This window comes from Abramis brama (genome assembly GCF_963993115.1).
Source record: "Abramis brama genome assembly, chromosome: 13".
In the NCBI taxonomy this organism is placed as follows: Eukaryota; Metazoa; Chordata; class Actinopteri; order Cypriniformes; family Leuciscidae; genus Abramis; species Abramis brama.
Window position 1 is genome coordinate 24,653,996 of NC_139975.1, and position 23,154 is coordinate 24,677,149.

At 37.2% G+C, this 23,154-nt stretch overlaps 1 protein-coding gene across 6 annotated transcripts in view; it reads right to left on the reverse strand.

Moving 5' to 3' along the window:
* enox2 (ecto-NOX disulfide-thiol exchanger 2) overlaps positions 1-22,916 on the reverse strand; it is a 248,246-nt gene extending 225,330 nt beyond the window's left edge. For 3 of the 6 annotated variants that reach the window (XM_084134130.1, XM_084134125.1, XM_084134124.1), the window contains exon 1: positions 22,654-22,868. The gene's annotated coding sequence lies outside the window, so the exon portion shown is untranslated. Of the gene's footprint in view, positions 1-11,936; positions 11,956-22,653 lie in introns of those variants that run through there. The other 3 variants (XM_084134128.1, XM_084134123.1, XM_084134126.1) reach the window with 3 other exon arrangements.
* Between the last annotated feature and the right edge of the window lie 238 nt (positions 22,917-23,154).

Here is a 23,154-nt window from a genome sequence, read left to right on the forward strand (position 1 = left end):
GCTGCAGGATTTTCATTTTTATGCAAGCCTGTTAATCAAAATTGATTGGGCCTGAACAATTTATGACAGAAAATCCTGCAACTACGCAAATTTCCACATTGATCATTTACAACCAAAAAGCATCTAGCAACAGTCCTAATTACACTCACATTAATATCAGACTGGCACTAGTTTAATGAGACAATGCTAAGGTAATACTCGTACTGTGCTAGATCTTACCAGAGCAGCTAATCTTATCCACACACCCCTGTCAAGCTACAATGTAATCACTGTTAATTTATGTCATGGATCAAACCTAAAGGTTAAACATTGATTACTGGGTGTTGATTTACAAGGAACTGCTTCACGCAGCCCTTCAATTTACCTTTAATGGGCCAGCAAGCCTGATTTATAGCAGGTTAAAAGGATTAATAAAGCCACTGTAGTTAACTATTGCATACTGTTATATAGCACATTTCATTTGATGCAGATGGAAAGGAGAAAAAAGTAAGTGCGGTAAGTTTAATAAGTCATACCGTTTTAAAATTAATTTAAGTACACAACAGAACAATACACTGATTATTCTGACTGTCAAGTAAAGCAACAATTAGTGTTCATTTCGTTATACTAAAACCATGATGAAAAATTGTCAACAAGCTTTTTTCACATGACCAAGATGACACATTGACAAGACGACAATAAGGTCATTAAACGATAATTGTGACAATTGCTGCCTTCACATGCTATCGGAAATGTCCTACTTTCCACTTCTGAAGTTGTGATTACGAGCTTGTTGCATTCAAGTGCTTTGTTGTCAGAAAGAACAGGAACCATGGAGGACACCAGGTTTATTCTTGCCTATTTATTGTGAAAATCTTATTAAAGCCAAAATGATATTTAGCATCCCATTCATTGACAACCATATAAACATTCACCATGCTATCTAGATAGCCAGCTTGCTGACGATTCTGGTATTTCGGTCAAATACAGGCTAATTTCTCTGCGAATAAAACATACAACACGCTTCAAATGATTATTCATATATTGAAATGCACTACTTTAATGACAACAGGGCAAATCTATGGCTACATTCACCATAGATTTAATGTAGCAACGCTAACTGTAACTAACCATGGTATTGTGGCAGCAGAAATAGTAAAATGTCTTTACATTATTCATTTGAGGGTTCAACAACCTTTTGAGAGTGAAATTGAAGCACTTTTCAAGGACTTTCAAGTGCTTCACACATTTTCCAGCACTTCAAAACTATAAATATTATTCAATGTTAGTATTATTTTTAATGTGATGATTTGTAAAAGTAAAAGTTTAAAGATGTAGAAAGACCAAAACATTTTAAAAAATAAATAAATAAAAACATGAAATAACAAATATAACCAGTAGCTGGCTACAGAGAAGCACTTATTGACTTGGCCATTTCCACACCCTAAAATATGGAAAAAAGTCACAAAGTCACTTTTCTTCAAATTGTGACTGAATTACACAGAAAGCAAGTAAAGAGAGCTCCTTTTATAATCATTGAAGCTGTCGGTAAGTTCAGTAGTATGATACAATATAAGAACAAAGGTACATTTAATAGTAGGTTTTAGCATGTTACTGTTGTTAATAAAAGTTAATTTCATCTCCATCTCAATTCAAGCTCAGTGCTTTACTGTCAAATTTCCAATAAACAAACATGTAATATTATTAGTAACTGCACTTATTAATGCAAAACAATAGTAATTTTATGATTAAATTAACTTTATGATTAAAACCAAATCAGGTGCTGGTGCCACCATCTGTAGAACTGCAAATGTTAGTCTGGAGCCCTGGACAAGACCAGGCAATGTAGCTGTTGTGGAAAAAACTAATAAATAATATCAATCACACAAAGACTAAATAAAAAAAAATTGCTGATAAGATTAACGCTACTATACACTCACCTAAAGGATTATTAGGAACACCTGTTCAATTTCTCATTAATGCAATTATCTAATCAACCAATCACATGGCAGTTGCTTCAATGCATTTAGGGGTGTGGTCCTGGTCAAGACAATCTCCTGAACTCCAAACTGAATGTCAGAATGGGAAAGAAAGGTGATTTAAGCAATTTTGAGCGTGGCATGGTTATTGGTGCCAGACGGGCCGGTCTGAGTATTTCACAATCTGCTCAGTTACTGGGATTTTCACGCACAACCATTTCTAGGGTTTACAAAGAATGGTGTGAAAAGGGAAAAACATCCAGTATGTGGCAGTCCTGTGGGCGAAAATGCCTTGTTGATGCTAGAGGTCAGAGGAGAATGGGCCGACTGATTCAAGCTGATAGAAGAGCAACTTTGACTGAAATAACCACTCGTTACAACCGAGGTATGCAGCAAAGCATTTGTGAAGCCACAACATGCACAACCTTGAGGCGGATGGGCTACAACAGCAGAAGACCCCACCGGGTACCACTCATCTCCACTACAAATAGGAAAAAGAGGCTACAATTTGCACGAGCTCACCAAAATTGGACAGTTGAAGACTGGAAAAATGTTGCCTGGTCTGATGAGTCTCGATTTCTGTTGAGACATTCAGATGGTAGAGTCAGAATCTGGCGTAAACAGAATGAGAACATGGATCCATCATGCCTTGTTACCACTGTGCAGGCTGGTGGTGGTGGTGTAATGGTGTGGGGGATGTTTTCTTGGCACACTTTAGGCCCCTTAGTGCCAATTGGGCATCGTTTAAATGCCACGGCCTACCTGAGCATTGTTTCTGACCATGTCCATCCCTTTATGACCACCATGTACCCATCCTCTGATGGCTACTTCCAGCAGGATAATGCACCATGTCACAAAGCTCGAATCATTTCAAATTGGTTTCTTGAACATGACAATGAGTTCACTGTACTAAAATGGCCCCCACAGTCACCAGATCTCAACCCAATAGAGCATCTTTGGGATGTGGTGGAACGGGAGCTTCGTGCCCTGGATGTGCATCCCACAAATCTCCATCAACTGCAAGATGCTATCCTATCAATATGGGCCAACATTTCTAAAGAATGCTTTCAGCACCTTGTTGAATCAATGCCACGTAGAATTAAGGCAGTTCTGAAGGCGAAAGGGGGTCAAACACAGTATTAGTATGGTGTTCCTAATAATCCTTTAGGTGAGTGTATATAGGCTACACTAAACTTATGCAGTTAGTTTTTATCCCCTCTTTTTTTCTTAAATTAGTCACACTTTAGATTAAGGTCCAATTTCTCACTATTAACTACGACTTTTGCCTCAAACTCCTAATTACTGCTCATTAATAGTTGGTAAGGTAGTTGTTTTAGGATGTACTGGGTAAGATTAAAGGATGTAGAATATGGTCAGAATAAGGCAATAATATGTGCTTTATAAGTACTAATACACAGCCAATATACTAGTAAAATGCATGCTAATAAGCAACTAGTTAAAATAGTGAGAATTTGACCCTAAACTAAAGTGTGTTTTACATCACAAATAACAGCTGTTTTACTAGGGGTGTGTAGACTTTAGAGTACAATCTGCTGCAATGTATGCAGGCCCAGTTAGAATAATACAGGAAACTGCTGCCATAATAAAAATGGTATGACAAGAACATTCTTCCTGACCCCAGAGCATACGGCCTGTGGAAAACAGCTAAATTACTTTTTCAGGGCTTTTAACCCAAGCCATTTAATCCCACAAAGTTTAGAGAGTCATTGTAGAGAGCAGAGCAAAATGAGACGTCTCTAAATCACTGCAATCCCCCGTCCCTCAGCTCTGATCCCAGACGCTATTAGTTGGCCCCTCTGAGACAACAACCCTAGCCGTGCGGGGATATTACGGATGACCACCACGCATGCATCACAAATGAAAATACCAAAATCCAATAAATCCACACAGACGGGTGAGGGGTGAATACATTCACAACATGTCAAACAAATGGATTTGACACCAGTAAAGAGAGTCTGCTTACATATTAGAAACATTTTTCACTAAACTGACCTGTTTCCTTTGATCAAGATTGAAGATTGAAAATGAAAACTGTCTATGCAGAGTATCAAAGGAGGATCTAACTTGATGCCACTAATGGCGCTTTTCCATTACCAGTACTCGACTCGACTCGACTCGGCTCGCTTTTCGCTCCGTTTTCCATTGCAGATAGTACCTCCACAATAGTACCTGGTCGTCATAGCGACGCCGCAGGAAACTGCCGTGACTTAATCTTCTACGCGAGACACACCCGCTACCCACACACACAGGACAATGGAGGAAATCGAGTGTATGCTGTTTTTGGATGTTTTTGTTTTTGCTGTTTTTTATTCAGGATAGTCCGTCTGGCGCGTGCAATGATGACGCAGTGAATAGTGATGATTCTCTCTGACCAATCAGCAGTCTGCCGTGTTTTCACGTCACATTTTAGTATCGCCTCAGCTCGCTTAGAACCTTGCCAGAGGTGGTACGAAAAAAGTACAGGTACAACTTTTACACAGTGGAAAACCAAACAAAGCCGAGTCGAGTCGAGCTGGTACTGTGTAGTGGAAAAGCGCCATAATAGAGGTTTAGTTGAGTGGGTTTGATAAGTGGCATACTATATAAAGTAAGAAATATGGTTATTCCAGAGCACTGCAGGTCAATAAAACAAAGCATGTTATTTGAGCAATCAACTTAATCCTGTTGAGGTGGGACTACTTTTCCAAATGGATACACTTCTGGTTATATAATAATGGACATTGTTCCACACTCCTAGTAGTATGCGACCTAAATGCTGCCATCTTAGCTCATCCATGCATGGTAATGGGCACATTTTTGTGTCACCTACTTAAATTACTTCATAGAAAAATGATGACGCTGTTTCACCAAAACGTTCACAGTCCCAAAGCTTTCACAAGTGGCTAACCTGCTGAGTTGAGCATGAGCTGTGACATCAAAAACAGCAGGCAGAAAACTGTTAATTTTACACTTTTAAAGGGGAAAAACTGTCACTTCTTACACTTGTTGTTCCAACCCAAATGCTCCTATATTTTTTTCCATGGAACATGAAAAAATAACTAATATATTTTCTATTCAACAGGTCATTGGCAGGGACGATTAAAATTGTCGGTTCTTCACAAAGCTTCAGAAGACTTGCATATATACTTTTTTTTCAGCTTAATAGTAGTGAACAGTAGTAAGATTCTTACAAAAATACATAATTTTTTGTGCAACAGAAGAAAGAAATTCATATTTCACATGAACATATCGGTGATAAAAGTCCAGTGAATGTGTAAATGAAGCCAGCTGTTCTGTCTGCAGGGGCTAAAGATATCCTCCTGTCTCTCAAATAATCGCCAGGATTTGATTTTCCAGGTGTTTTGAAGAGCGCCAAGCTTTTAAAGCTTAGCTGAAAGATTAGGTTAGTTGTGGTAGTACTTTCTTTTCTGATCCACATCACATGGCAAGATCGTAAAAAGAGCAGGCAAAGAGAGGAAAACCAGGCGTTTGTCATCATAGATGCTTCATGTCACTGCATTCAGAATTCATCACCTAAATAATGGTTTGGATCCCTCAGTGACTAATATTCACATTGATTTACTGTCCATGAGAAATATTTGTTGTTTATGGGTGGGGGAGTTTGGACAGCCCCTCAATCATGTTAGGAGCAGGCTGGTAATTCAATTTTCGAACTGAAATGAACTCTGCGGGCAGGTGTTGTTATGACTTAAACCTAACAAAACTTATTTACAGTGCAATGATACACTGATATTTTATCTGTTTTAAATTATTCTTTCAAGATTCAAAAAAGACTCATTCAAGGATATTAATTATAGAGCAGAAAAAAAGAAACACTCATTTAACTCATCAGTGAGCTTTGTTTAAAAAGAAATAGTAATAACAGCACCTGTCTGAACACTCACAGAAGCCCACAGAGCTTGAACTATTGCATTTGGGATTACGCATTACTGGAATCTTTAAACCTCAAGGCAGGGAACTTGTTGGACATTCAGACAAGTTTTCTGGTTCTCTCTCACTATGAACCACTGGAGGCGTTCGCTGTTAATCCATCCAAGAACAAATAATATGCTAGTATCAGCCTCAAACTACAGTATAGCCTCAGGTATTCAACATTTCTTATATTCATTTGATCAAAAAAATATAGTGAAAATAGTAATGTTGTGAAATATTATTACACCATTGATCAATGTTGAGAACAGTTGTGCTGCTTACTATTTTTGTGGAAACCCTGATACTTTCAGGATTCTTTGATGAATAGAAATATAAATCTTTTGTGACATTAGAAATGTATTTCACTTGATTCATTGAATGCATCCTGGTGCTGTTTTGACTCCTTTACACATTTTATAAAGGATCTCTGCTAGTAAAAATACCATCATATGTAAGCGCATTTAGCCAGCACACAGCATTGCGTTGGATGTTCTGTAAGTTCCATCACAAAACATTAAAGGGTTAGTTCACCCAAAAATGAAAATTCTGTCAGTAATTACTCACCCTCATGTTGTTCCAACCCCGTAAGACCTTCGTTCATCTTCGGAACACAAATTAAGATATTTTTGATGAAATCTGAGAGCTTGATCACTTCTCCATAGGCTTCTAAAGACGTTATAACTTGCTGGCCCAGAAAATGTATTAAAGACCTCGTTAATATAGTCCAAGTGACTACAGTGGCTCAATCTTAAGTTTATAAAGCGACGAGAATACTTTTTGTGCGCAAAAAAAAACTAAAATAACGGCTTTATTCCACTATTCATTTCCTTCTCTCTCTGTGCCTCGAGTTTTTTCACGTAGTGTAACAGCGCAGCGTGTCTGTGTTGCACGTCACACGTAGGCTCACTATTGGCCGACGCTGGTCATGTGTGTGATGCGTGTGACGTGCAACACAGACGCGCTGCGCTAAAACACTACGTGAAAAAACTCGAGGCCCAGAGAGAAGGAAATGAATAGTGGAATAAAGTCGTTATTTTTGGGCTTACGGGGTTGGAACAACATGAGGGTGAGTAATTACTGACAGAATTTTCATTTTTGGGTGAACTAACCCTTTAAGGGTGCTACTCAGATCAGGGTTTTTGGGGCCGATCACAGCAGTATCGACCGATACCGATAACAGATACCGATCGCGGGGTCTATTTGAAGCCTTCTTTTTATCATGTAGCATTCATTTAGGAATACTCTGATAATCAGTTAGGATTTTAAAGCTCCTGTAGTATGAGCCAGGCATAACTTACGCAGAGAACACAAATAGATGAACACTTCATCTATTATAAAAAATTTTTTCAAAGAAACCTTAAAGTATAAAGATTCTAAGTCAGGAGCTGTTAAGCAGAAACATATACACTTAAAGGACATATACATATAAAGGCCTATACAACAGGAACAGACAAAAACAAGCTCCCCATCAACACAATTAAAATGTGTCCAATGACTCCAGACTATTCGACCTAATCAATCTGGAGTTTCTCTGACTCCGGTTAGCCCAGACACTAATATATGCCTGTGATTCAAATGACATTGTTAAAAATAGCAAAGGCACCCATACGTTGCATCTGTCTGAACTTCTCCTTCAGGCTTTGAAAGAAAGAGTCTTTTAACGTTGCTATATTTATTCCTTTCTAGGGATTGACAACATTCACTCTCCTCACTCCCATTTCATGCAAAATCATTTTTTTCTACTCATGTTCAACTTTAAGAGGATCTGAAAGAGCGGTATACAGACCGAAGCTTGACGCTAAACGAGAGGGACCGATTAAAGCACAAAGCAGGATAAACATCTTTATCTGCACATTAACATATTTCCACAATGCCAATGCAGACAAATCAGAACGGCTGCATGCAAAAACCACAGCATTGTTGAAGAGATTTATGCAGATTGTCATGTCACGCACACAAAGCTTATTATTTCAAATCTTGTGTAATTGCGCCTTGATAAAAACAACTTTATGACTTCTGAAACTTTACAAAGATGCCTGAATGCCTACGAGATAAATTGCACGATTCAATTTTCGACGAGGATGAACTCTAATGGATTTCATGAAGTGAATATAATGGTGCTACCTGACCGCTCAGGTTTCCCGGTGTCATGGCTTAAAGACCAGTGTGAGAGCCATCGCTCTGATGCTCAATCACGCCGCCTCTGCAATAAACAGTGGGAGGCCAATTAGAGCGTGGAGCTTTCGCTTGAGATGACAGAAGGTGATTCTCGGAGACCCTGATAAGGATTATTGTGGATAATATTATATAATGCATAAATTATCAGGCTCTCAAGTACAACTCTTGAGGGAAAAGAGAACCCTGATTAAAAAGCACAGCCTATATATGCCTTGATGAGCTGCAGTGTCCAAATATTGAATATGAAATTCAATAAATATGACACTTATGAAATATCATTATTAATGCTTGCTAAGGCAAGCTTTACTATTCGAAAGTGTATTGCTCATATGGGGTCAATGACATGACACTCCTTTTTCCCTGCATTCAGTAATTTATTCAAAAATGAATCTAAAATGCAAGTCATACATACAGTGATTTGCATAAAACCCTTCTATGATGAGGTTTTTCATTTTTGTATTAAAATAAAATTTTAATATGGGGGGGGGGGGATGGGGGGGGGGGTAAAGTCAGATATGTCAGGGTGATACAACTGTCCTGATATCAGAATAAAAGAAAAGGCCCCATTAAAAGAATGACAAAAGAACTTCAAGAGAACCCTTAGTTTGGCATAGACTTTTATTTTAAAATTAGGTAGGTCGATGATCATTACGATTTGAAAAAAAGAAGAAGCATATCCTGTCCATCAATCAAAGTAAAACATAATAAAAGAGTAAAACAAAATAAAACAGGAAATTATGTCAGAGACGATCCTGCAGACCCTCATGACTGTGTCAAGATCAATAGATTTCTTAAAATATCAGTTAATTTCATTAAGTTCAAGGTTTAAAATGCCATGTGGTACGACTCCTCAAACTGTATAATGATTTAATATGATTTAATAATTCACAATATTTAATAAATAAATACTGATTTAAAAGTGTAAATAAAATATGATATTACTTTTTACTTGGTGGTTATACCATGTCATTTTTTTAAAGAGTCATTCCATTGGACCTTTCCATAAAATTGTATAGATGTTTTTCAAAATGATATGAAAAAAATATTAATACAAAGAGAACGTTTATCAAAGTCAAAGCTTGTTCTGATGGGCAGATGAAGACCAAATAGCCCTATTGATCGCTGACATCAATTCCCATCTACATCTCTCTTGTTTTCTATCTGCCCTTGAGGGTCAACAAACTTTTGTGATGAGAGACACTACTGGCCCTTCTAGAAGATGAACAAATACAACAGCAGCCGAGACAGAAAATAAATGTCTGCTAAATGGGGCTATTGTTTCAAACATTAGAACGGTGTCTCTGCAGAGGACAGTGAGTGTGGCCCAAGGCTCTCAAAACACGTTCCACTGAGGTCAGGGTGTGATGTTTTCTAACGTCAGACACTTCAACAACAGTGAAAGCAAGAAAATGCAATATCACAGCAACTCAACAGCATCCCATAAGAACTGAGAAAGACAAATAAATGTGCTAAATATAATTAAAACGCATTACTTGGGAACTGCATTTTGTTACGGATCTGAAGTGTAATTGATCTGAACAAACATCTATGGTTTATGTATTTATTTTCTCATAATCTGTTCACCCCCTTCCAATTTTTGTTTTTGTTTAATATTTCTGGAATCTGTTTTAATGGTTTAATTCAATTTAAATACTCAAAAAATCATGTCTAATCAACTGAATTCACAAAACTCAGTGACGTGACTCTCAGAGCAGCTCTGGAGATGAAGCTTGTATTGTGTGTTATATAGTTAGACAACACATGCTGAAAACACCACGGGTGTCATGTGTGCTTAAGTAAGTGTATCAGTAAAAAAAGAATAATTTACACAGAAACATGCAGAACATGCAAACTTCATATTTAAATCTTAAAGCAACTTATAGCGCTTTAATGTTTCATATACACAAATCCATAATGTTTCAGACAGACACTAGTCAATAAATAAATATTTATATATTTTACATTTTCTTAAACTTAAACTTCTATAAAACTCTTTTTTTACTTCTATAATAATCTGCGAAGTGTCCCCTTTAAAAACACAAAACTCTATGCTTTGATTTATTGAAGAATTAACACATTAAATTTGGAAATGTCATTTTCAGGTCTATGCTCAAAAGGTTGCACTGACAGTTAACAGGTTAAACAGTTATAACTTTGAAAATAAAAAAGTTACTAAACTCAGTAAGACACTGGCGCTTTAGGACTAAAGTTGAAGAGCCATGACATATAAAAAACATATATATATATTTTGGGTCTGTAAAGAATAGCTGCCTATATTGGTCAAACTGACCCACAAACATAAAAAAAACATGCATGCATGTTAACACTGTAAACCCTAACACTCAAAATAATTAAGGACAAAGTAGGACAAACTTAATTAAACTAATTAGTTCAGTCAAATTAACTTTTATGAGTATTTAGCACTTTCTTTTTCTTTCAAGTTCACAGAACTGATATATTTTAAGTAAACTGAACTGTTTCATTGTTTTGAGTTTTATGAAATGATTTATTTTAATTTAAACAAACTTAAGTTTAACTGAAACGGCTGGGATGTCTATTTCCCAGCATGCTTTGCCGATGGCACTTGAATGGGAGAGTAAATGCTAAAATTAAGTGTAATATAATGGGGGGTTTTTTGTGCAAGATTAATGTTAAGTGGGAGACTGAGTATTGATTAATGTTTTGTTATGCTAATTTAGAAGAATTTCTGTTAATGTTGGTTTTAGGATAGTTATCATCATGGTGACAATGCAGCTTGATTTGAGAGCAAATAAAATCGTTATATTGTTGCACTCATGCAGCAAGTGCTGTATAACACACTATTGTTAGCATGATAACATCATAGTATGTTAGCAAACTAGCTTGTTAAAACTGTAAGTTAATACTAATGAAAGTGTTCACTATAGCTGCGTTTCCACCGAAATTACCTGGAACAATTTGTCCCAGGAACTTTTTTCCCATGAACTTTTTTTGCCCCAGACCGGTTGCTTTCTGCGTTTACACCGCGGTCTAAAGTACCGGGAAGGTAAACTGCAGTAATCAGTTTTGAGCGCCACATTTATAATAAGTATGGAGGAGATTCAAACTGTGCTGCAGTTATGTATTGGTTTACTAACGAGGTAATTAGCAAAACACATAGACGAGCACTGATACTAAAGCGTGTTCAGAAAACTCGTATGTGTATAAAATTAGACAACGTATGTTATCAGTTATTGTGAGATGCCTGGGACGAACGCGCAAAAATTTCCTCTTTCGCAAATACGCTTAAAAAAAGCCTGAACCCCGTCTATCAATCATAAATAGTGACAGTCTTGTCAATAGTTGTTTGTTACTAACCTCAAAGCACTATTTCAATCCTAGTAAATTTATAACATGGTTTGGAGTGCCTTGCAATAGATGACAATGTGTAAACATAATGACTTAATAATAAAAGCTGTGGCAGAAAAGAGACGAGCACTGATAAAGCGTGTTCAGTAAGCTCGTAATGCTAACGTTAGATATAAAATTTGTATGTTATCAGCTATTGCGGACATTGACCGTGAGATGGCTGGGACGAACGCGCAGAAAGTTTCCTCTTCCACAAAATAAAGCCTGAAACTCGTCGCCAGTCCACCAGTTTTTTTTATTAAATTCCATATTTGCAGACAGACAACTCTTACTGCATGAAGCCATGACACAAACCGCAATAGATTTTTTAAAAAGGGAGGTTAAAAATAAATAAAATGATGCGTGGAGTCATCCAACCAAAATGCAGCGTGAACACAACCAATCAGCTTGTGCAGCGCACAAGTCCCACCCCTGAAAGTTCCTGAACTTTGAAAAAGTACTACCTCGTGAGCAGGGACTATCGGAGGGGGAAATATTTACCCGGAACTTCATTTAGACCCTGGTTCCTGCGGTGTAAACACATCGAGTACCAGCCCAAAGTTCCTAGTTCCTGGGGAAAGTTCCTGCGGTGTAAACGTGGCTATTGAGATTACATGAAGGTTTAAAGTTAAATGTATGAAATAGTGTACTCTGATTTTAATTGTTCTTAACTTGAAATGTTTAAGTACAAACTTAAAATCTGCCAGTTCTGCTTACTTAAACTTTGAATTTCAAAACTTAAAAAAATTGAGGCAATCGATTGCCTTAAATTTTTTGAGTTCTGCTAACTTATTCGGGTTTACTGTGATGTTAATGACCCTAAATGATAAAAAGTCACAAAATTTCAAGAAAAATAACATGGGTTAAAAAGTATTTCAGACAGCTTGAAAAAAGAACGGATGGCTAATTTTTACCATTTGTAGCTGACAAAATAATTTTCCGTATTGGAACAAGTGGGGAAAAGCTCATGCTAACCTTTACAGGGTAGTAAGAAACAAACCAACATAACAAAATATAACCAAGAAATGTTGTTAATTTGGGTCTTGCCTTACACCATTAAAATATGTGGTCAAATTGACTTAGGAACATCACAAACGTAATAGAAATTGTGTGTATATGTCAAAACACATCAGCATGTTGAAACTTTGCATGCACGTTCATAACCTTAAATGAGAAAAAAAAAAAGAAAAAAAAAAATCACAAAATGTCAGAAAAAAAGAAAAAAAAATTCAGTCAACTCAAAAATCGAAATGGTTCAAACTGACCAGCAACATAACATGAGGGTTAAATTGAAGGATGGACACAAATCATCTAAAAGATGTCCAGAATATATTTGCACAATCAATCTGACACCAAAAAAACCTTCCAACTGCATAGCAATTCTCACAATAATCAAATAAAACAGCCCAAAATGTTATTTTTATTTTAGCAGACACAACTGAAAAAAAGTCCCACTTCGGCAGAGTCCTGCTGTCCTTTAACAACATTTAAAAGATCAACAGTTTATATCATTTAAAGTAGTGCACATCTCAAACTAAGAAGAAAACCTCTCATGGCACTGCTTTCATATGGATGAGATTAAAACTGAAATCCCTTGGCTCTGACACTCACTGTATGTAATGGAAGTGATGTCGAAATCATCATTGGAGGAAAATACAGCTTTAAAAAGAGGACAGGTCTGCGGGGGAAATACTTCTTAAAGTCTACCAACCACATGTGTTCAACGTGCAAGCATGAAATGTGTCCAAGGAACTCATCACATTATTCCACCCACTGATTAGATTGTTTTGGTCTGCTTGGACATACTCTCAAACTAAGGCCAGAAACACTCTCTGCACAAGCAAACAAATGCAAATGCTTGGCCAACGCATTCATGAGTGAAATCTCATCATGCATGCATATAATGCGAGTTATTGTAGAGTACATTTCATGCCAAAAAAACATAAGGGTGTAACACTCAAGTCAGGACTTGGTTCGATACACGATATTGATATCACAATATTTTGAACAAATCTAAATTAGTAAAAAAAAAAAATAGTAAGGTTTTTTGGTAAACAGTTAACAAAAACATTAAAATGTTCAATTTGGTATGACATCAGGGGTGGACTTGAAGCTTGAACTTGGTCTTTCTCCTCCATGTGTGACCTTTACAATGTTATTAAATAATGCTTGAAGTCGAGGACACGCATCGCAGAGCTATGAAGAGTCCTGGTTGTTCCAAACTTCTTCCATTAAGGATTATGGAGGCTATGCTTCTGTGAACCTTCAATACAGCAGAATTTTTTCGTAGTCTTCCCTGTCTCAATCCTCAATCAGTCAATCCTGTCTCTGAGCTCTACAGGCAGTTCCTTTGAGCTCATGGCTTGGTTTTTGCTCCGATATGCATTTTCAGCTGTTAGACCTTTTACTGAAATGTGCCTTTCCAGATCATACCCATTCAATTGAATTTGCCACAGGTTAACTACACTCAAAGTGTAGTAACATCTATAAGCGAGATCGGTATGCTCCTGAGCTAAATTTCAAGTGTCCCAGAGAAGGGTATGAATAGAAGCCACTGTAACAATATAATAAGCAACGATAAAGTTTACAGTGGCTTCATAAATTAATTTATAGAGTTAAAAACCTTGCTGTATTTTTGTTTAGTTAATTAATAGAAGGTACACCGCCATCCTACTCCAACGAAAGTCACCTGAACACACCTGACGTCATAAACACGACTTCTCACTTTGTAAATACAAACTTAGGAGGACTTGAATGCACCATCAATTAAATCTAAAAATTAAATTCTTGGCTGAACTATCCACAATATATATTGTTGTTACATTTTTGTATTGCAATATATTGTGCCAATATAGTTACATCCTTATTTTCTATTTTGTAATTCATCACAGCTTGTCATTTGAAATGAGTCAGATATAACTAAATTGCCAATATAATCTTTTTGCCAGTAATAAAGAGCTGAAGTTTACTATCTTAAAGCAGGCGATGAAGGCTATTCAACCAGTAACAGAGAAAGATCACAGGCATCAGACAGATTTTCTTGCATGGCCGTTACCTCTATAAAGAAGGTGTTTCACCATTAACCTTCCATCAAGGGAATGACACGTCCCAGCACACCTGCATTCATTGGCATGCACCTGATTTATTTTCTATCTTTTCAACATAACTTCCAATTTCCTCTCTTTTTACAGATTTGCACTTTAATCGGCAGTGGCAAAGACAGACAAATGTGACAAAAAAAAGAAACTTTATAAAGGGAAGAAACATTCATCAAAAAACTAGACCAATTCGGGTCATATTTTTAAAAAAATGTGCAATATCTAGTTTTTCTCTAAATGAAGACGTAATGTGATATCCCAGCTCACAGCTGGGATAAATTCCTAAAACCCAACATTGCACATTTCAGTTGATTTGTTTAAGAAGTCTTGATTACACATAGACATTATGCATGATTTAATCAGACCGGCAGTAAAAAAACAGCATTAATTTCCAACTCTCTGGAACAAACTGTAATGTTTCAACATTTTAGATTGCAATTTGCAATCCCCACTTTTAAACACAAATGCACAAACTAACATCTGTGAGACCTACCATGACTACCATATTATAGTTCATTAATAGTCCAGTGAGTAATTCCTTTCACCAATGAAAAAAAAAAGCTAAATCCAGGATCAAACAGGGAAACAGCCAAATTATCCGTAGATTCCTTGTATTTAAGTCAGAGGGCCAGTCGAGTGTTTCCGCTGCAGTCTGCTCATAAATATCTCATATTAGAGATATTTGTGCAAGTGTCATCTCGGTAAAACCTGTGCTTTCATTAATATTCCCTGTCGCCTGACTGACATTTACATTGCAGGACTACACTAAGATTACATTGTCATTTTAATGTAAAATCTACTCTAAAACATTTCAACATGTCAAAGGACACCTATTCATTTTCGTCTTCAGCAGCACAACCAGTAATAGAGGGAATCTCACAAAACCTGTCAAGAACATTTGCAGCTTAGATTTTACCCCAAAATTCTTTAAGGGACTGCGCTGGCTTGGCCACGTGCGCCGTATGGAAGATGGGCAGATCCCCAAGGACATGGTGAACTCGCATCCAGCAAAAGACCCCAAGGTCGCCCCCAGCAGATATAAAGATGTCTGCAAGCGCGACATGAAAGCCCTGGACATCAACACCCGAGATCTGGGAGGACACTGCAGCTAACCGTAGCAGCTGGCGGTGCCTGCTCAAGAAACAGCTAAATACAGGCGAGGAGAAGATCTTCAAACTAGCAGAAGAGAGGAGAGCCAGGCGGAAGGCAGCCACCCACGACCAACTACATCTGCAGAGACTGACTGTCACTCCCGCATCGGTCTCACCAGCCACCAACGATGCTGTTTTAGTCGCAACACCACGAACTCTAAGGCCGCAAAATCCATGGTCGACAAACGACTGAAGGAGGCCTACTACTACTATGTCCATTCAAGCACAAATAGACACAGAAGACAACATAATTCGCTGTGAATCGAGTTCTCTTTCACATTTTCTTGTGCTCGTATGGTTTAAAATTTAATGTTTAAACTGACAGGACCTAAAACGCGTCCAAATGATAAACTTTCACTCTACGATGATTAAACTTTTTTAAACAATACGAGAATCACTTGCGTTTCGAACCGTGGTGCCTGGTCTGTACAGGTCAACTACGATCCCTATACTTGACATCGCACATCCTGCAATGTGACTTGTTGATTCGCACGTTGCAATATCGCTGACGATATATTGGGGTGATATAAATAGGGCTGCACAATTATGACAAAAATTATGATTGTCGATTATTCCCCTGAAATTGTAATTGCGATTATCACAATTTGCATTGAATGATGTTTTTAATAGCTTTACACCATTGACTGAAGCAACTCCATGTCATATTATATATAAAAATAAAAAAAACAAGCTGAAAACACTTCCTGAAAAACATTGGTTTGGTTTCTTCATTAAATAAAAAAGTAAAAATATGCATGGTATAATAATAGGAGCTTTTGCACCGGGTAGTTCTAGGAACTAGCCACCAGGGTGGTTCCCTGAGAACTAATGTTCCCCTATGGCCGTTTTCCTGGTTGCATTCGCACCGCCAGTAGGAACTATGAAGTGACGTAAGCCGCGCTTGTTGTTGGGACTTTTATTTTGACGGCGCGGCATACTTTTGTTCTGACTCCTATTCGCTGTCTTTTTTTTTACTCCCATTCGCTGTCTTTATATGTTTATCTGTTTAACAGTCCTGTCTAATACGTTATTAGATGGTTATATGATATAACTGTTAAACAAAGTAGACAGTATAAGAAACAGTATTCACGTTTGCTGTGTGGCTGATGCCCAATTTCACTAGCTGAGCAGAAATACATAATCATGTTTACCTTGGTCCCCTCAAAATTGCATTGGATTTTCTCTTTAGCGTAAAGGTTGAGAGGTCCATCTATCACTGTTTTTCCATGTTTGAGCAGTTAGTTTGTGGAGTAAATATACAGTATAGGCCATGTACACTCTTTTTAAAAATGGCGGCTGGTGTTTCGGGTGTGATCGACCAATCAACGTACACCTACGTCACTGCTGGGTTCTCTGAAGTAGTCGTGATTCGCCTCTCACAACGTAACATGCTCTAAACACACCTCTTAAACACACAGACAGAATGATAGGCTCGTTTTGAGATGAGCAAAATCTGCGCAGAACCGATCATCGCGAGATGCATGGAGGTTAGAAATGTGTCCGAGTGAGGTCCGACTTGCTCTGATGTCATGCTGACAGTATGTAAAAAACTCTTGCAACGGTGAGGCGGACTGATCAAAAAGCATGATGGGAAACTACTTGCTGACGACAGAGCTTAATGCTCATTGGTTAAACAACTGTGATGTATTGTTCTTATTTAAAATGTTTGATTTCATAACTTTGATATCATGTTTTTATGTGTATAAATGATGTGTGAATATTCCCAAACTCTCTGACAGTGCGATCTCTATGGGTTATGTGATTGTTATCATATATATAAAAAAATACATAGAAACATGTCTGTAATTAAAGTAAAAATGATTGACTTTGCAATGGAAAAAAATACTTTTGGTGTCTTGTTAATTATATTTATTTTTTATATAAAACTAGCAGAACTTACAGCCATTTTATCATAACGCATAACATAACATAACGCATGAGTGTGAATCCCGTGATCATCGGTGTCCGATCCACTGCGAGAAGAGAGATCTGTCCGTTTTTTTCCCTCCTCCCCTCACTGCAGCCGCCTACTCTGGCCTACATCTCAGTCGAGGTGAGGCACATGTCAAACAAGCCTAATGTATAGTGGACTTATTTTTGCGATCGTGGCTTTGAGCGATTACGTAAAATAAGTCATCCGTAATCGTAATCGCGATTAGAAATTTGATTCATTGTGCAGCCTTAAGCCCTAGGTCTTTGATGGTTGTGCCACATCTCGCTGCTTTTTCAGCATCTCATGCATGATCACTGTTTTTAAGATGCTGTGTCAAGTAATAAAAATAAAAATGTACTTTTAAAAATGCATCACAAAATTGTGTAACAATTTTATCTTATTTATTTACTTATTTCTTGTTGCATAAAAGCAATATCACACTGAAATCGTGCTGCTGTAATGAATATAAGCACAGCTGTGATAAAGCCAAATTAAATCTAATGAATCCAAATAAAGGCATTAAACTGCATTGCTCTATGATCTTCACAACTGCTGCTGTCAACTTCAATTACCAGTAAACCAGTTCTACTAAACACTTACTTACTTTGTGAAATGTCAGTTGTTGTTTTTTTGCATAAGCTTTATTCCTGTTACTAAGCAGCAGGTTAATGTCTTCTCTGCATCTGACAATTATTTTGAGACTTTTCAAAGTTCTTTTTCAGGCATGCAAGCTGATTTCAGACTTGCTTTTCTTGAGTTTCTGTAACTACCTGCATTCAATATTTTCTGCTATATTTGTCTGAATTATGTATGTGATTAACTCTGGTAATCATACTTGATATTAATGGTCATTAACATTTTTTTTTTATTATTATTATTTTTTACATGACATGTCTTGCTTTAAAAGTCTGCTTGTGCCATCTACCTTACAATAAATGCCACTTTCTTCAATCCTCCTATGGCTTAAAATGTCAAAATAATTTTTGGGGACACTTAATTTTACTTATCTGAATTCAAATAAATATTATTAGACTAAATATGTCAATCTCACGTCTGTAATCATTATTTAATTTTAAATTTGTACAATGGAAAATAATTTTTTATTGTTCTGGAATCTAAATAAATGCATGCTTTCATGCTGCTATTGAGGCCCCGAAAATATCTTGACAACTCATTAGTGATTCCATCCAGCAATCAAGTCTATTCTGTCTTAAAATGTTAAATTAAGCTGTCAAAAATTCTTCCATATGTAAGGGCTTCTTCGGTGAAATGAGGAACGGCAAATTCATTGTATGAATTTGTCAGTGACAGGAGGCTTTTAGTATTAAGCGCACACACACACACACACACACACACCTTCCACTCAATGACCAACCATGGTTCATTGATTACCTTATCAGAGGAATGTCAAAAAGGAAAAGCTCGCTCATTTCTATTTCTGTGTGGAGAGAGAGAAGTGAGTTGTGTGACAGAGTATTTCTGCTTGAAAGAATATTCAAATTACACCTGCTATCTCTCAACAATGCAATACAATATAAACCAACAAAACAAATATAAAAGCCACACAAGTGCTAATGGACGCTCTGCCCTTGACTAACCAGTGCATCCTTCATGCTCGAACCTTTGAGCTGTGAATGACCTCCATTAAGAGACGAGCATGTGTGCGTTTAGTGGGTTAGGATGAGAAATTTACCTTTTTTTTTTAGCCTTCTACCAGATTCAAGGTGCAAAGATTACTGGATCCTGCACTCAGTCCATATTTTGCTGCCTGTAAAGAAGTTGTTGCTCTGAATCATATTGCCGTCTTTGAATGTAAACACTTGAATAGTCCTTATAAGCTGGTAAATGTGAAATAAATCCCTTTATGTGACTGGTATCCAAACCCTCTCACCATTAAACATCTCTTTGAATGCTATAAGGCAGGATAAAACGATACACAAAGATATATTTAAAAGCCCACAGTAATTTCCTCTTGAACAGCCGAATATCAAACAAGCATGAGGAAATAAACACATTCACTGCTGATCCCCTATTTCCTTTAGTCAAAGACTAGGCAGGATCTAAGGCAGGATTTAGTCTAAGTCCTCGCAGCACAGAGTAAGCAGCAGTGTTAAGAACAGCAAATTCAGGTCTACAAGAACAGACTGTACAGTGCAACAAAAATGAGACCCAAAGACAGACTGCTCGCTCTACACTTTCATAGCATCAGCAGGAGGAATACAATGTCTTCAACATGACTGATAAACCTTATATGAGGTGACGCCTGAGCGGCTTAGTATTTGTGTGGAAGGGCACAAATCCTTCTCAGACCAGGAACATGAAACTGAAATGAAACATGAAGGACAAAAAAGATGATAAAACAAAAGAAATATTTGTGCCTTAGAAACTGGGAATGAACAGTTCACCCAAATATGCAAGAATGCCATTTTCTATGCGATGACAATGCATGAAGCTTTCAAGCTTCGGAAAGGATGCGGATGTATCAAAAAAGCGGTTTATGTTACTTGTGAACTAAAAAACGTGTCTCTTGAATTCATGCGATTATGTGAGAAACAGACCAAAATTATTTGGTAATAAATCATTATTTACTGATAGCTTTCAGTGAGTTAGTCAAACCTGATAACCATTCTGATCGGCAAACCAATCACTCAAAATGGGGTTTGTGAACCATTAAAAAGGTCTGACTCCAAAGAAAGACTTGTTCATTAATCAAACATAATGTATTCGGTCATAAATGTGTGCTCAAGACTCAAGATTAACATGCATTACTAGTGATGCACCAAACTTTCGACAACCACACATATACTGATGAAATAGTTTTGGAGCCTGGAGGGCCAAAACCACTGACCAAAACAGTGATGCTTAATTAGTGCTTCTCTGATGATGCATTAGACCGTGTCAGGCTGTCAGCGTCTATTTTGTGCACACAACGTGGATAAGCTACAACAGGTGAAAATGTCAGCAGTGTGGACGCACTTCACGGTGACCAAAAAGGATGTTAGAGTTTAGGGCTCAGTATTTTTTCGATACCAATTTTATGAACATAATGAGGCTGCAACATTAATGTGAAGGGGGGGAAGAAAGCTAAACTGTTTCAAAATCATAAAATGTCTAGATGTCTATCCCTTTAAACAGAAAGAAAAATAACTGGATGAAAGAATGACCAAAAGGCACTCCTAAATCGATATTTTTCTGCAACAGAGAGATCACACTCAATGAACAACATTGAAATTACCTCTCTGCTTGCAAGGAGCCACTTACAATTGTGCATCTAAACAACCCAAACTTTGATAAGTTTACAAGTAAACAGCAGCACATCAGCTTATTGACAACAAACCCTATAGATGTCATCCACTGATACCAGCCAGCGGTTGTGCGTATCTCGTGTTGCTAGGATACAAAGCTTTTCATGTGAATCACTACCGATATGTGATTGGTGTAGTCCTGAAACTATTCCACACGGTCCGCACTCTAAAAATACTTAAACTATACAATATAGGAGCAGAGCACAGAGAAATACAACAAGACAGGGATCAATTAAATCATTTACTCTACCAAGAGCCCATTTCTACAAGCACACCCGGTGTGAATATTTAGATGATCATAAAGCTTATTTAACAACAGTTTAAATGCATCACATCACTTTGCTGTAAACATTCACCCAAACATTGAAGTGTTTATCTGTCAGCAGTCATACAGCACAATTCAACTAATAACTTATAATGACTTTCTAATGCTCAGCTTGACTGTCAACAAGCAGTAAGGCTAAATCAAGGTAATTAATTAACAAATCTGACAAATATGAAGCAAGGCTGTAATTTTGATACGGATGTGCTAATAATTCAGCTTAGTTTAAACTGGTCTAGAAAACTGTGCTAACTGTAGTAACATTAATGTGAAACCTGGCAGTTTAAGTAATGATACATTTCTCCATTAAACTGTTTCTAAATACAATGAGTTTTTTTTAATTTTTTTTAAATAACTGAGAAGAGCAAAAGCCATAATGTCAGCAAAAAAAAAAAAAAAAAAAAAGGAATAGGAATTAATGATTCAAGTTTAAACAATACAGGTATTTTTTACGCCATATCATGCATTAGATCATACATGTTAAATGTTCCAATAATCACAGGTATCAATAAAGATGTTTATTGCATGTGTGCTAGTTCAGTTCAATTTGCTGCATGATTCAATTAATTAAAACAAAGTCATGTACACACGCACAAAAATGTATATATATATATATATAATTATTATTATTATTAACTACAATATACAGTAACTCTTGGTAAAAGAATAAGTGTTTTAAAAAAATAAAAAAATCTATTTCCGTCTACATAAGTGTGTTGATCTGTAACATGAAGCTATTCGCTCACTAATCGGTTCTCAACTCATGACGAGTCAAACACCTGTCTCGGTTACTGAACGAATCAATCATGACCGAGTCGTTTTCATTTAAAAGATCCGACTCAAATGAACAATTCGTTTCTCGAATCGGACATCGCTACTCATAGACAGACTGCTGTTTACTGATGACGCAACAGCCGGGAGGCGTGAACTGTTTAGCATGACACACTGTTATCATTTATGTTTACAGCAAAATATAATAATTACTACAATTATTGTTACTTCCCTGTAATCATTATGAATAAGAGATCTCCTTTACACAGTTTTATGTCTGTCATTTTTAGTAACAGTGCCGATTAACACGGAAGTTACCGTGTTAACTAACGTTAGGTGAATAATGAATGTTTCTAAGAGAACCACTAAACTCCCTAAAAACATTAAGACGCTGTCCAAATGACCTGCATAAAAGTAAAATAAGTCGTGTGCATCTTGCTTAGACTATCTTGCATTAGTTTCATTATAGATAACAACACGAGACATGTTAAAAGTGTTGTAAAGCGCAGTGCGGCGCGTGCAGTGATGCGCGCGCTCTTGAACGCAGTGTCGTTGCGGTTGAAATAACATGTAAAAGCATAAACTAATGTAATGCAAGAGAATGATCTGCATGGACATAAGTTTATACACGCGCTCACCTCAGATTAAGAGAGGAAGTGTCCAACCCTGCCGCCGCGAACATAAACACGGTCCAAAGCTGGCGACAATCTCCGGTCCCCGTCTGGCGAACTATGCTGGGTTTGTCCCGGTATATGGTGACGTTCCGGTGCATGCAGCACTGCTGGATATATGCTGGGTTCCAGTTGGTAACCAGAAGAGCCAGTGAGCAGCATCGGTGCTGTCAGACTCGGAGGTAAACACTAGGCATTATGGGAATCTGGAGGAGCAACGTGCTTTGTGCACGCGGGGTAGAACACAGCGACATCTACAGGGTGCAATAATATTGTTTCATATGGACACAAACAAAAAGTATCTTGGCACTAGTGTTTTTATTTGGAAATGTTACTATGGTAATAATGCCACGGTGTAGAGTGCCCGTAGTTGCTGAATATAGATGGGTGTTTCTGCAACTACGGGCACTTTTAAGTCCCAGTAGTACATTTTTAGATTTATGTTCAAATTTGTCATCTGATGCAAAT